Here is a 13,989-nt window from a genome sequence, read left to right on the forward strand (position 1 = left end):
CCCTTTCTCACAATAATGCTTTAAAACGCATAAAATAGAACACACAGGATTAAAAAGGGAACCATTATATTGGAATGCAATTATCAAGATATAAAAAACGAGGACAACAAGGAATTCGCAGACCCCAGATTAAGAATGTCTGCATGAAAGTCCTCACCCTTGTTAAAAATGACTCAGAAAATTCTGAAAGATGGGAATAATTAAAATCTTTCAGACAAAAAGAGTAAAATTGATCTTATCCAATAAGTAAAGAGTAGCCCCCCGTAAAGTCCTTCTTCAATTCTACACTAGGAACTTAACAATAATAGCATTTAATAATAATAATAATAATAACATTTACATAGCACTTTAAAGTTTGTAGACCACATTATATATAGTAGCTCATTTGATTCTCTCAGAAGATGGAGAGGGAGGTGATATTACCATTCGAATTTTACCTATGAGGAAACAAAAGATAAGACTAAGTGATTTGTTTGGAGTCACATAGTTAGTAAGTGCCTGAGAAGAAACTTGGAGTCAGGTTTTCCTGATGCCCAGTCCAGCATTCTATCTGCTTCAACATATTGCCTACCTTCATTATAGTGTGAAGGTGACTTTGTGCTCTTAAAGGCTAGGCCAAAACTAGCAGGCTCTAGAAAGTTGGAAAGGTTTTGAATAAGGGTCAGGAGAAGGGTTGTGGGTTTGTTGTTTAAGAACCCACTTTGCTGAGCAGAAAGGCAGCCTCAGGGTGAGGAATATTTTTTGATCATGATGACTCATGAAACTATCCATTATCATGTGGATGGGGACCATTTTTTTTCACTGTTGGGATTATTCATACTGATGAAATCACAGTTCTTAGTTCCAGATGAGGTATTAAAAAAGTGATAAATGTCACTAAATGCAGTTAACATAAAGAGTTCCTTAGTATATGATAAATGACTACTAAAGACATTAGAAAAATGTTTCCCTGTTCTATAGTTTGATATGCTTTATTTTATTATTGTGAATAAGAATTCTATCATTCTTTATCTTCCTACTGAGAAATAATCTGCACTTATAAAGCTTAGTGAATATAAAAGTACATATTCCATTAATTAGATCAGGTGTTTCTATTCTGTGGCTCTTGAAAATGTTATTTTAATACTTTGATAACTATATTTTCAATATAATTTTTTTTTGGTAATACTCTGTATTTTACTTTATTCATTTAAAGACACTTGAGAAGGGGACAGCTAGGTAGCACAGTGGATAGAGTGCTGGGGCTGAAGTCAGGAAGATATGAGTTCAAATCTGGCCTCAGACACTTACTAGCTGTGTGACCTTGGGCAAGTTATTTCACCCTGTTTGCCTCAGTTTCCTCATCTGTAAGATGAGCTGGAGAAGAAAATGACAAACTACTCTAGTACCTCTGCCAAGAAAATCCCCCAAAAAGAGTCATGAAAAGTTGGACACGACCAAAAACAACTAAATAAAAATTCTGAGAAGGGGTCAATAGGCTTTAACAGACTACCAAAAAGGTTCCACAAACAAACAAACAAACAAACAAAAAGTGCTTAGGAACACTGCTATCTACAGACTGTCAACTCCTTGAGAGCAGGGTCTGGGCAGGGCTATTCCTGCAACCACAGGGCAAATCCTCCACTTAATAAGTGCTTGTTGAATTGAACTGAATGACATTTCCATTGATTTTGGCCACTGAAATGTGGCCAAGGAAGGGGCAGGACTAAGAAATAAAGCCATTCAGCTGGTGTGAGGCAGAAGGGAAGGCATGTGTTCAGGGAAGGTCACTGGGACCTGAATCTTCCCTGCCTCTTGAATCAGAAGAGGTTGGGAGTCTTCTAATGTTTCATCGGAAAGATTCATTCTGTACCTGTTAATCCATCGGTGCTACAATCTGTACCATTTTACTCTAAGCACTGAACAACATCTACATGAGAGAAAACTGGTACTTATTTGGTTCCAGGCCAAGGACACTTCAGAGAAGAAATGTTTTTCCAATTATTAATCCAAACAGCATGATTCAGTGTTTGGGAATAGCCTTTTCTTTCATGGGGCAGATTTCTTTCACTCATGACCTCATTGCGTTGAACTCAGAGGAACAACACCCAACCTCTCTCCCTTTGCTAGAACTTCCCAGGATTAAGTTATCTTGCCATCTCTAATTTATTTTCAATCTAACAGAAACACAGAAATGGTTCATTTTAGTAACCCCCAACACTAGTTTTGCAGTAAGTTACTTCACTTCTGTGTGTCTTAATTTCCCCATGGATCAAAGGATCATAGATTTCAAGCTAGAAGGGACCTCGGGAGCTATCCAGACCAGTCCCTTAATGTTACAGATGAGAAAACTGGGGCCCAAAGAATATACGCTATTTGCCCAACACCAAATAGATAGTAACTGTGATATAAACTCAGGTCTACTCACTTCATGGCCAGTGGGCTTTCCACCATTTTGGAGATAGTTGAGTGGAACTAATGAGACAACATCTACTTGGTGAAGGCAGAGTGATACAATGGAAAAAAACAAACAAACCCTGACATTGAAGGAAGAGAACCTGGGTTCAAATCCCACTTCAGATATTTACTATCTGTGTGACTGTAGGTAAGTTATTTGTTTCATTGTCTGCAATGTGAGGGGGTTGGGCTCAAGGGCCTCCGAAATTCCTTCTGGCTCCAGATCTGTGATTCTTTTGGCCTGGATAATGTGTATAAAGTGCTATATAAATGCCTACTGTTATTATTATAACTTTAGAGAACTATTTAGCCATAGTCACATGCTGAAATCCGATTGAAAATCCAAATCAGTTTAATAAATTCATTAACCCCTACTTTGGGTGGTGGATATTTGTTACCCCTTCATGTCAAGTCCACAAGCATTCCTATATCAAGTACTTACTGTGGGTCAGACACTGTGCTTAGCACTGGGATTACAAATTCAAGCAACAAGAAAAACAATCCTCGATTTTAAGTACCTTATAGACTGATGGGGGATAAGAACACATAAAGGGAAGCTGAAAAGTAGGGGAGTGAAGAAGGGCCCAGGAGAAGAGCTTTGAAAAGAATGAAGAAGTGAATATGGTTGGTCTGGGTACTGTCCTTAGAAGAGAGGTTCCAGGAGGAAATGACAAGTCACCGGTAGGGACTTTAGGAATACCGGGAGCTTTCAGGGTGAGAAGGCTAGTGGGGAGGAGGAAACTTCCAAGGCGAGAAGGTTACTGAGAAATGGTGGAGAATGAAGTCGAGGGAGTCAGGTGTTGAGCCCAGAAAGGAACTTCACAGCAGTTCAATCTGAATATAAAGCTAAAAAATTCCTTGTCTCAAGGATACCATTAGGCAGGAGTATTCTCTGTCCAAGAGGGTGGGGCCTTACAATCAGGAGGCTGTTCATCTCTTGTGGTCTGATTGGAGAAGGAGAAGTGTGTAAAAGACAAGCTGAACAGTGACAGAAGCCAAGGACTTGGATGAAATACTCCTCTGGTTGTCAGAGTGCAGCCATCATAGTTTATTAAAAACATGGAACTCAGCTCAGTGAAACATCTGTATCTTCATCTTTTTAAAAAAAAAATGAAATTAGGAGATAGTATCAATATAGAAAAGGTACCCAATGCTAGCAGCCAATTTTCCATTTTCACTATGTAATTCTGAATTTAGTTGAATTCAATTCTGGATTCAAACAAGATAAAACAATTTAACCTAAAGATAAAATGCAAAGTTAAGGCTTTGGAGGAGGTACCTTATGGTTTTTCCTCTAAAACAATCAATGCTAAATCAATTCTGCAAGGCAGGAAGGAGAAGTGGTGATTCCTGAATAGGAAGGAGATATGGATGCATTCTTGTGCAGTGAAGGAACTTGGGATGTTGATTTCTCTCATGACTTCAGGGGACCAACTCCCACCCTCTCTCTCTTTGCTAGAACTTCCCTGGAGAAGACAGGGGTCCATGATAACTATCTTCAAGTATTATGAAGGGCTTGCGTGTGAAAGATGGATAGATTTTTTTCTGCTTCAACTTGGAGGAGAACAAGAACTAGGAATACTTTGCGTCAAAGATACAAAGAGGCAGATTTGTTTTTCGTGTAAGGAAAGATAGCAGGAGAAAGTGATGACAGCCTTCATCACCAAGGGTGTACCTCCTGTGATGAGCTTTTGTGAGAATATGAACAAGAGTGTCATAGATGGGCAGAGTGGTTGAGCTGTGATTCACATCATTGGAGGAAACTCCTAAATCAGGGAGATCACAGATCTGTTGGAGTATTTGAAAGGAAGGAAAACCTTCCCAACAATCAGTTCAAATACTAGCTCTGCCTCTCACTACATATGTGACACTAGAAGTCACTTCCCTTCTTTGGGGCTTAGTTGCTTAACCTATAAAATGAGAGGGTTGGACTGGGTGATCTTGAAGGTCTCTTGCAGGTCTACGTCTACATAGTCCTATGAATTAGCACTATCAAAGGGCAGAATGGCTTGCCTAGGGAAGACGTGAGTTTCTTCTCCTAGAGGTCTTCAAGTAAAAACTGGATGACCACTTAATGGGGACATAATATGGGGGATTTGGGTTCATGTAGAGGTTGAACTATATGGCCTCTAAGCCCCTTTCCAACTTTCTGATTCTGTGATCCTGAGACTTTAGATTTACCCTTAGTAAAAGGACCCAGTGACATGCCAATTTAATTGTTGCTCAACATGAGTCATCTAACATTCTAACATTCTTTGGCTGTGCTATAACACTGCGCTCTTTTGTCAATACGCTTTTTGTCTCTCAAAAAAATACCCCTCTCTCATATTTTCTCTTTTCCACCATTATGCATGAAGATATGTGCCTTATATTGATGCTTCAGCCATGAAAACCCTGTGTGAAATCCTGAAGTTGGTTCAGTAGTGCCCTCTCTACCTCTCAGACTCTCTGAGACCTGCTTTTGGTTAGGTGAGGATCTGAAATTCATTCATACCACAGTATAAAGGACTAATAATATTATTATTATTAGTCATTTATATATGTTACATAATTAATGTAATATATTTATGTATTTTTAGGTTTTGTGAAATTTTTTGCATAAATATTTTTATTTCATTCAATTGTCCTATGAGGTAGGTATAGGCATTATTATCCCCTTTTTACAACTGAGGCTCAGAGTAAGTAAAATGAATTACCCAAGGTCATAAGAAGGGTAAATGAGGCATGAGAGGCAGAATTCAAACCCAGTTCTCCCCTAATTCCAAGTTCATGCCTCTTACACTGCACTGCAATATTTTCTGATCCTGGTTTAAAGTATTATTGTCCTAGATTTATCATTAGCCAAAAGGTAGGGGAGGTATATGGAGTATCTTCCCTGTCTAAATTCCTACCTCAGAGCTTATATTTGTCTCTTCCCTTGACCTGAGTTACGGTTATATTTTTTTTCTCTTGTTTTTGGTATATATGTAGAGTGTGCTTATACGCTTTTAGAATCGGGTGTCATGAATATTTCAATAAGGGCAAAACAAAATGTTGATTACAGAAGCAATACATTAAAATACACTGGCCAGTATGTATCACTGAGTATAAATATAGTTTAAAGACAGACTGATATTCTTTTCTTTTAAGTGTCTCAACACTTGTTCATAAATTTTAGATTATCCTTGAGAGCTTTGTAGAAACAGAACATTATCCTTCCCTTCTTAGAGGGTTTAACTTGGAGTCCAGAGGGGGAAAGCGACTTGCTCTCGTAGTGAGCACCCAGATTTTTGGTGTAGTTAGAACAGATTACATTCAATTTTAACAGGGGCAGAGCTGCAACCAGCTAATTTTGCAGGGCTAGAGATGGAGCCTGGACCTGAGATTTAATCGGTATAATGAATTTCCCAGATGAGGAAATTCTCTTTACCGATGCTGGTCAGCACCATCTTGACAATTTGTGGCCTAAGAGAGTTGCTTGGAGTACTGAGACTTGCTCAGAGTCATAAAGTCAGTATGTGTCAGAAGCAGGATTTGAATACAGGTTTTCCTGCTTTCAAGGCAAGTTCTCTATCCACTACACTGTGCTGGCAATATTGTTCCTAGGACAAGTCTAGTGGTGGTTGTGGAACTGTTGTGGCAGTCCAGCAGATAGTCATTCCACTGAGGGTAGAGATGCTTTAAAAAAAAAAGTATCTGTTTTATAACATTCTTTTTTTTTTAATTTTGAGTTCCAAATTCTCCCTTCTCCCCCTGAAGGCAAACAAATGATATAAATTATACATGTGAAATCATGCAAAACATATTTCTGTATTAGCCATATTGCCAAAAAAGGGAAAATGATACTTCAATTCACCCTCAGAGTTCATCAGTTCTCTCTCTGGAGGTAGATAGCATTTTTTCTCATCATGAGCCTTTTGGAATTGTCTTGGAACATTGTATTGATCAGAGTAGCCAAATCTTTCACAGTTGATCATCATTATAATATTGCTATTACTGTACACAACGATCTCCTGGTTCTTCTCACTTCATTTTGCATCAATTCCTATAGGTCCTGTCATTTTTTTTTCTTTTTTCTGAAACCTTGTCATTTTTTATAGCACAATGGAACTCCATCACAATCATATGCCACAACTTGTTCAGCCATTCCTCAACTGATGAGCATCTCCTCAATTTCCAATTCTTTGGAAAAGATCAGCTATAAATATTTTTGTAAGTATAGGTCAGGACACAGAGCTGCTTTAGGGGCCAAGCTAATTAATTCAAGTCATTATCTATGCAGGACTAGAACTCAGGGAAGAGGTTATGGTTGGAGATACAGATTTGGGAGACAAGTGCATAGAGGTGATAGATGAAGGCATTGGAATGGATAAGACCACCGAGGGCAAACATAGACAAAGGAGAGAAAGTTAAGAGTAAAATTTTGAGGAGTGTACAAAATTAGGGGTGGAAAAATGGAAGAGGATCTGATAGGAAAGGCAGAGAAGGATCTGTGAGAGAGGTAGGAGAACCAGGACTGTGAGTGTCATGATGAGAGTTTCAAAGAGGAAAGCATGGCTGGCAGTACTGTATGCTACAGAGAAGTGATGGAGATGAAGACTGAGAGGGGCAGCTAGGTGGTGCAGTGGATAGGGCACCGACCCTGAAGTCAGGAGGACCTGAGTTCAAATATTGCCTCAGACCAAACACTTGACAATTACTAGCTGTGTGACTCTGGGCAAGTCACTAAACCCCAATTGCCTTAAAAAAAAATTTAGGGGCAGCTAGGTGGCACAGTGGATAGAGCACTGGCCCTGAAGTCAGAAGGACCTGAGTTCAAATCCAGCCTCAGACCAACCACTTGACACTTACTAGCTGTGTGACCTGGGGCAAGTCACTTAACCCCAATTGCGTAAAAATTAAAAAAAATAAATAAAAACAAAGACTGGGAAAAGACTTTAGGATTTGAGGATCAGGAGTTTAGTTCAGGCTTTTGAGAAGGTCTGAATAGGGTTTTAAGGGAGGAAAACAGATTTCAGAGAGCCAAAAAATGAGTGGGTGGTAAGGAATGGAGTCAGTCAAAGAAAAGAGAAATATTTCTTCCTCCTTCTACCACTATTTTGCTCATTTCTCCTTTTTCTCCCTACTTTTTTTTTTATTTGGCAAGGCAATTGGGGTCAAGTGACTTGCCCAGGGTCACACAGCTAGTAAGTGTCAAGTGTCAGATCTGAGTCCAGATTTGAACTCAGGTCCTCCTGACTCCAGGGTCAGTGCTCTATTCACTGCACCACCTAGCTGCCCCTTTTTTCCTACCCTTTAAGAGTCATCTCCTAACTCTACTTTCTCACCACCCACTTGTACTTTGACCTCTTATGCTCTAGTTTCTGTCTTCCTTCTACCAAAATTATTCTCTTGAAAGTCACCAGGGACCTTTTAAATATCAAAAGCAGTAGATTTTTCTTCATTGCAATCATTTGCATCATGTCTGTAGCATCTGACACCGTTAACAGCTTCTTCTTTTGGCAAAAGAGACTAACTGAAAATGAAGTGTAGAGGCCCATCAGCATCAAAGTCAAGTTTGTAGCATTCCTTCCACACTCACTGGATGGGATGTATATGAATGACATGTAGCAAGGTACATCAATAGCTTTTGTATGGCCAAGTGACCTCAGGTTACTAATGAAATCATGGCCAGTGGTCTCTCCCACTGCTTGTTCAGTCATCAATGTCTAGGTGATCTTCTAAAATCTGTAACTGCAAAGTCCTAGAGGGAAGAGACCATGACCAAGTGTCTCGGTCCTAATATTAGAACAGTACCACATATTGTCAGAGTTAGCGTGGCCTTTGATGATTATGATATGAATTAGAGACAAATTTATTAGATTTAACAATCAACTTTTGCCTGAAGAATTAAATGGATAATTGAATAGCCTTCCATTTAGTCTTGGGTATATATGCTTAACTTATAAAACTGGAGAGCACATTTCATTCACACACATATAGAATTTACATGTACACCACATGCCTCATGCAATATTCACATCTTCATCAATCTAATTCATAAGAGAATCCTCTATATGCTCTTAATTACAATGGAGTAGTGAAGCATTTCTCATCAAGATATCCTACATATAAAAAATTATGGATTGTTATAGATTAATAAAACTTTAACATTTTATGGGAAGAAAACCTTTACCGTTTTTCCAATTATACCAAAGAAATAAATTTCAAAAGCAACAAATGTACATAAATAATCTTTAATCATATACTTCTTTGTATAATAACTCAGTTAAGAAATAAGGTGTGTGTTCCAGAGAAAGATCTATGAAGTTTGAATGCAGATCAAAGCATACCATTTGCTCTTTTTTTCCCTTCTGTTTTGTTTTGTTTCTTCCTTCTTGTGGTTCCTACTATTGGTTCTAATTCTTCTTTACAACATGACTAATGTGAAAATATGTTTAATAGGAATGTATATGTAGAGCCTATATCAGATTGCACACTGTTTTGGGGAGGTAGGCAGGAAGGGACAGGGAGAAAATTTAAAACTAAAAAGCTTGTGGAAGTGATTGTTGATAAGTCAAAATAAATTAATTAAAAAAAAGAAATAAGGTGTGTGTATTCCTAATTGAGGGTTCTGCTGTGGCAGTAGCACTGCCCCAAATATAAACTCCAATGACATAAAAGCAAGATTGGTGAGAGAAAGGAAAAAGATATTAAGTATGCCTACATAAAAATTAATTATGTTCCCCGAACTGCATTTTGCAGATGCATAAAAATAAGTTTCTGTGAAATACACTAGATTAATTTAGAAAAATCTGACACTAATTTTGACTGAATTTATGTCTATAAAAATAAAACCACAACAACAACAACAACAAAATAAAACTGGAGAGCAATATACTGCTCTCCTAATGCTTTGTGATAATAGTTTTAAGATGAGATGGCATTTGATAACACCTCAAATGATGAGGATTCTTTGTATCACAGTGTCTCAAGAAGAACAGCCAAAACTGCCATTTTCTAATACTATATGACTGGACATTTCTCCCTTGCTTGTTCACTAGACCAAGGAATAAAGGAGCATTTTCCCTCAACTCTCTTCATGGCATCTTGGAATCAGAGTTATCAGGGTCCTCAGTGGCCATTCAGTGTAACCCTTATATGTCAAATAGTGAACTCTACAACCTTCCCAACAATTGGTCATCCATTCTCTTCTTGAAGATCTCAAATGAGAGGGAACCTATTAACTCCCAAGGCTACTTACTCTACTTTTGGACAGCTCTGATTGTTAGAAAGACCCTAATCTCTTGTGATAAATGCTGAAGAGCCACATGTGATCTCTCCAAAGTGCCATAGCAGGCTCATACCTGAGGGTGAATCTATGGGTCAAAGAGATGCTGTGTTCCGTAATGAAAACATTCAGAATCCTTGGGTAGAAGGTATATAAAAAGATGGGAAGTGGCCTGAGTTAACTGAAGAACTGATAGCTGGCTAGATCTGCTCTGAGCCCCATTTAAAAACATAGATTACTTCAAATTCCCAAGAGGGGGCTCAAATATATATATATATGCATATATATATATATATATGTTCTAGGAATATATTTTTATATACATGTTCTATTCTATATATTCTAGGAATTTTTTCCTGCTTTGGACATCATGTACTTCAGGAAATTCCTACCTCCATGCCATAATATGTTGTACAAGTGACTGGATTCTCAAGGGCTAGGGTAGTAGGTTGTAAACTTTAGCAGGTCTTCTAAAGTTATGGTCTATATGTCTGTCATGAGAACAAGCTGAATCAAATTTGCAGGGTTTCATCATGAGAAGGTTGACCACAAAGTGATTTTTTTTTTAAATGGAAGGAGGGACACAGCCCTAACAACTCATCAGGATAATCTCTTAAGATGTGTGTGGGAGATGGTAGATGAGTATATAGTGCCTGAGATCTGTACTGGTAGAGGGCTGCAGGGAGTGATGAAATCATGGGTCTCTGAAGTATTGATGTATAAATTAGATAAGACATCTGTTTGACTGTGTAATAATTAGACAAGTATTATAATAAAATCTAAATTGCATTCACTTTCCAAACATGATTAGAGAGTCACTAATCTTCCGTGATAGAGCTGACCTAATTCAGACAGAAATCCTTTTAGGTGAACTTCGGTTTTCAAATTTCACCATTCACATGAAAATTAAATACCCAAATGGTACATGCTTGTGGCGGCAATTAGACACTGATGCATAATTACTGAAATCTACAGCCTAGACAAAAACTAGTTTCCACAATTCTACATGCCTCCTGGGCAGCTGGGGGCAGAGATGCAGAACAGATGAAACAGATGTTCTGATGGAGGAAACTGGATGGTAAACTCCCTGTGAGCTGCACGCCCCCCACTGGTGAGTTAGAAAACTGCATTATCTTTTAGTGAAGTTTGAATAGCTTTCATATGTCCATCATGGCATTAACAGGAACCTTATGCATTTCCAAGTGGGTTTCTCTATTCATTCAATATTCTTGAAAGCATCACTATTATGTTTTTAATAGGTGCAGGAACAGGAAAGTGGTAGGAGGGCTGAGATTTCTGCCCTTAGTGCTGAAAAGACAGACCAGAGGCTACCCTACCTGTTCTAAGTGCCCACCCAGTCTCCCCAGGAAATCAAATAAGAGCATTTGGAATGCTACCTGATGATTATTATTGGTACTTATGACTGAGGTGTAACCAAAAACTGCCACCTGTGTTCTAGGCACTACATGCAGCAAAGGAGTTGACAAAGGGATATATGTTTAGGATGATAAATCTTATACATAGAAAAAGTATAAGTATGTCATAGCTAAATAATAATAATGATAATGATAGGTATTTTACATTGTGTTAAGGTATGCAAAGCACTTAATATATATTATCTCCTTTGTTCCTCACAACAACCTTGTGAAATAAGTGTAATTATTTTTCCCATTTTACAGATAAGAAAACTGATACTAAGAAAGGTTAAAGAATTTGGTCAGTATCACACAGTTGGCAAACATCTAATGCAGAATCTGAACTTGGTTCTTCCTGACTCCAAATCCTGTGCTCCATCCAGGCCATCTAATTGCCTCAAATGATAAATGCCCATTTTGCAATGGATAGGAAAAAGGAAGTACAAATATTAAGAAGAAAAATTTCAAATATAAGTACTTTTTATTAGAAGTTCTTAGAATACTTTGTGTTTAACTGTTATTGTACCAAATTGACAGATGGGGGAAGAATATTTATTGGAGTAGGGAAGGGAACAAAGGAATGAAGCAAGCATTTCTTAAGCACCTACTATGTGCCAGGCTTAGTGTTTTACAAATATTATCTCATTTGATCTTCTTTTTTGGGGGGGAGGGGGGGTTAGGCAATGGGGTTAAGTGACTTACCCAGCGTCACACAGCTAGTAAGAATCTCATTTGATCTTTACAACAACCTGTAAGCAGAATTATGAACCCTGTTTCATAGTTGAGGAAACTGAGGCAAACAGAGATTAAGCGACTTGCCCAGTAGTCACACAGCCAGTAATCTTCTAAGGCCCAATTTGAACTCAGCTCTACCTGACTCCAGGCCCAGTGCTCTAACTATTAAGCAACCCAGCTGCCTAAGTAAGAAAAATTAGGTCGTTCTACTTCTCAATAAAGGGGCAGTTAGGTGGTGCAGTGGACTGAGTGCTGGGAGTCAGGAATATTCATCTTTGTGAGTTCAAATCTAATCTCAAACATTTATTAGCAATGTGACCTTGGGCAATCACTTAACCCTGTTTGCCTCAGTTTTCTTATCCGTAAAATGAGCTAGAGAAGGAACTGGCAAACCCCTCCAGTATCTCTGCCAAGAAAACCCCAAATGGGGCCATGGAGAGTTAGACACAACTGAAAAATGACTGAACAACAACAAATCCTCAATAAATGAGTAAGACTTCAGGTATCTGGCTCACCTCCAATTTAGGTTAGTAATTACCAGAAATCATTCACCATGAATGTGAATGACAGAAACACATTTAAATGAGAATCCCAGAAACTTCTCCAGGCAGAGCACTCCCTCTCTTTCTGAGGAAAATGAACGTATCTTGTGCAAAGTGAACAAGTGCTTTGCTGCTACAAATTGCAAATCTGTGGCTGAAGAGCTAACCTTTCAATTCAATTCTTTGACTTTGTTTTTCTGCTGTATAAAGCTTAAAGGTCACTAATGCTTTGTTCTAGCCACAACAAGTACTTTGCAAACCTTAAAGAGATGAATAAAAGTCAATTATAACTATTTTAGGGCATCTAAGGGTGCAGTGGATAGAGTGGTGGGTCTAGAGTCCAGAAGACCTTAGCTCAAATCCAGCCTCAGACACTTACTAGCTGTGTGACCCTGTGCAAATCATTTAATCTTGTTTGCCTCAATTTCCTCATTTGTCAAATGATCTGGAGAAGGAAATGGCAAACCACTTCAGTATCTTTGCCAAGAAAACCCCAAATGGGGTCACAAAGATGCAGACACAACTTAATAACAACAATATAACTATTTTGGTTTCCTCAGAGCATCTTGCATCCAGTAAGCACTTAAAAATACAGGTCATCCACTTTAAGTGCGTACAATACGTAAAATACAGGCTGTCCCTTTAAACTGCCTACTTTGTGCAAAAGACAGGTCATGCCTTTTAAGTGCCCTGTTGTCATTCAGTCATTTTTCAGTCATGTCTGACTCTTTATGACCCCTTTTGGGGGTTTCCTTGGCAAAGATACTGCAGTGGTTTGCCATTGCCTTCTCCAGCTCATTTTACAGATGAAGAAACTGATGCAAACAGAGTTAAACGACTTGCCCAGGGTCAAACAGCTAGTAAGTGTCTGAGGCCAGATTTGAATTCTGGAAGATGAGTCTTCCTGACTCCAGACCTGGCACTGCTATCCACTGAGCCACCTAGCTGCCCCTTTTAAGTGCCCACTATGTGCAAAATACAGGTTGTCCCTTTTACATGCCCACTATGTGCAAGGTGCCCTGACAGCACTATAATAGTTAGAATTGACCTTTGTTCATCACTTTAAGGTTTGCAAAGTACTTAACTGTAGAATCATTGGATCAAAGCTTTACAGCCAGAAACATACAGAGGAGAGACAAGGTAGGGAAGGTAGAAGGCACAGCTGGTGCCTGAGCCACAGGAGGTGACAGTCACCCCGGTCAGCACCCAGGTAGCCCAGGGTATAAATAAAGAAACTGAGTTCCAGAGGGGTAAAGTGACTGATACAGCTAGTAAAGTGCAGTGATTCCAAATCCAACACTCTCTCTACTGCACCATGATGCCTCCCACTTCACAAAGATCTAAGCCTCACAACAACTGTATGAGGCAGGTATTGTAAGTATTATTACTTTCACTTTCTAGTTAAAGAAACTCAGGCTCAGAGAGGCTAACTTGTTCAGGGCCACATAGCTAGTAAGGCTCATATTTATTGTCTTTTGTTTTTATCCCAATTACTTCTTATCCCCTTCCCCTTTACAATGGTCTGCTTTCCCACACCTGAATATTTCCTTGTAACAAAGATCAACATTTAAGCAAAACCAACTGACACAGTGGTCGATTCATTCTGAGATAT

At 38.7% G+C, this 13,989-nt stretch overlaps 1 protein-coding gene across 1 annotated transcript in view; it reads right to left on the minus strand.

Annotated features, from left to right (window-relative positions):
* Positions 1-13,989, minus strand: part of LOC114031409 (E3 ubiquitin-protein ligase parkin-like) — a 1,828,862-nt gene that overhangs the window by 7,565 nt on the left and 1,807,308 nt on the right. The gene's annotated exons all lie outside the window — the stretch shown is intronic.

The sequence above is a fragment of the Vombatus ursinus genome, unplaced genomic scaffold, assembly GCF_900497805.2.
Source record: "Vombatus ursinus unplaced genomic scaffold, bare-nosed wombat genome assembly UNPS02015175.1, whole genome shotgun sequence".
In the NCBI taxonomy this organism is placed as follows: Eukaryota; Metazoa; Chordata; class Mammalia; order Diprotodontia; family Vombatidae; genus Vombatus; species Vombatus ursinus.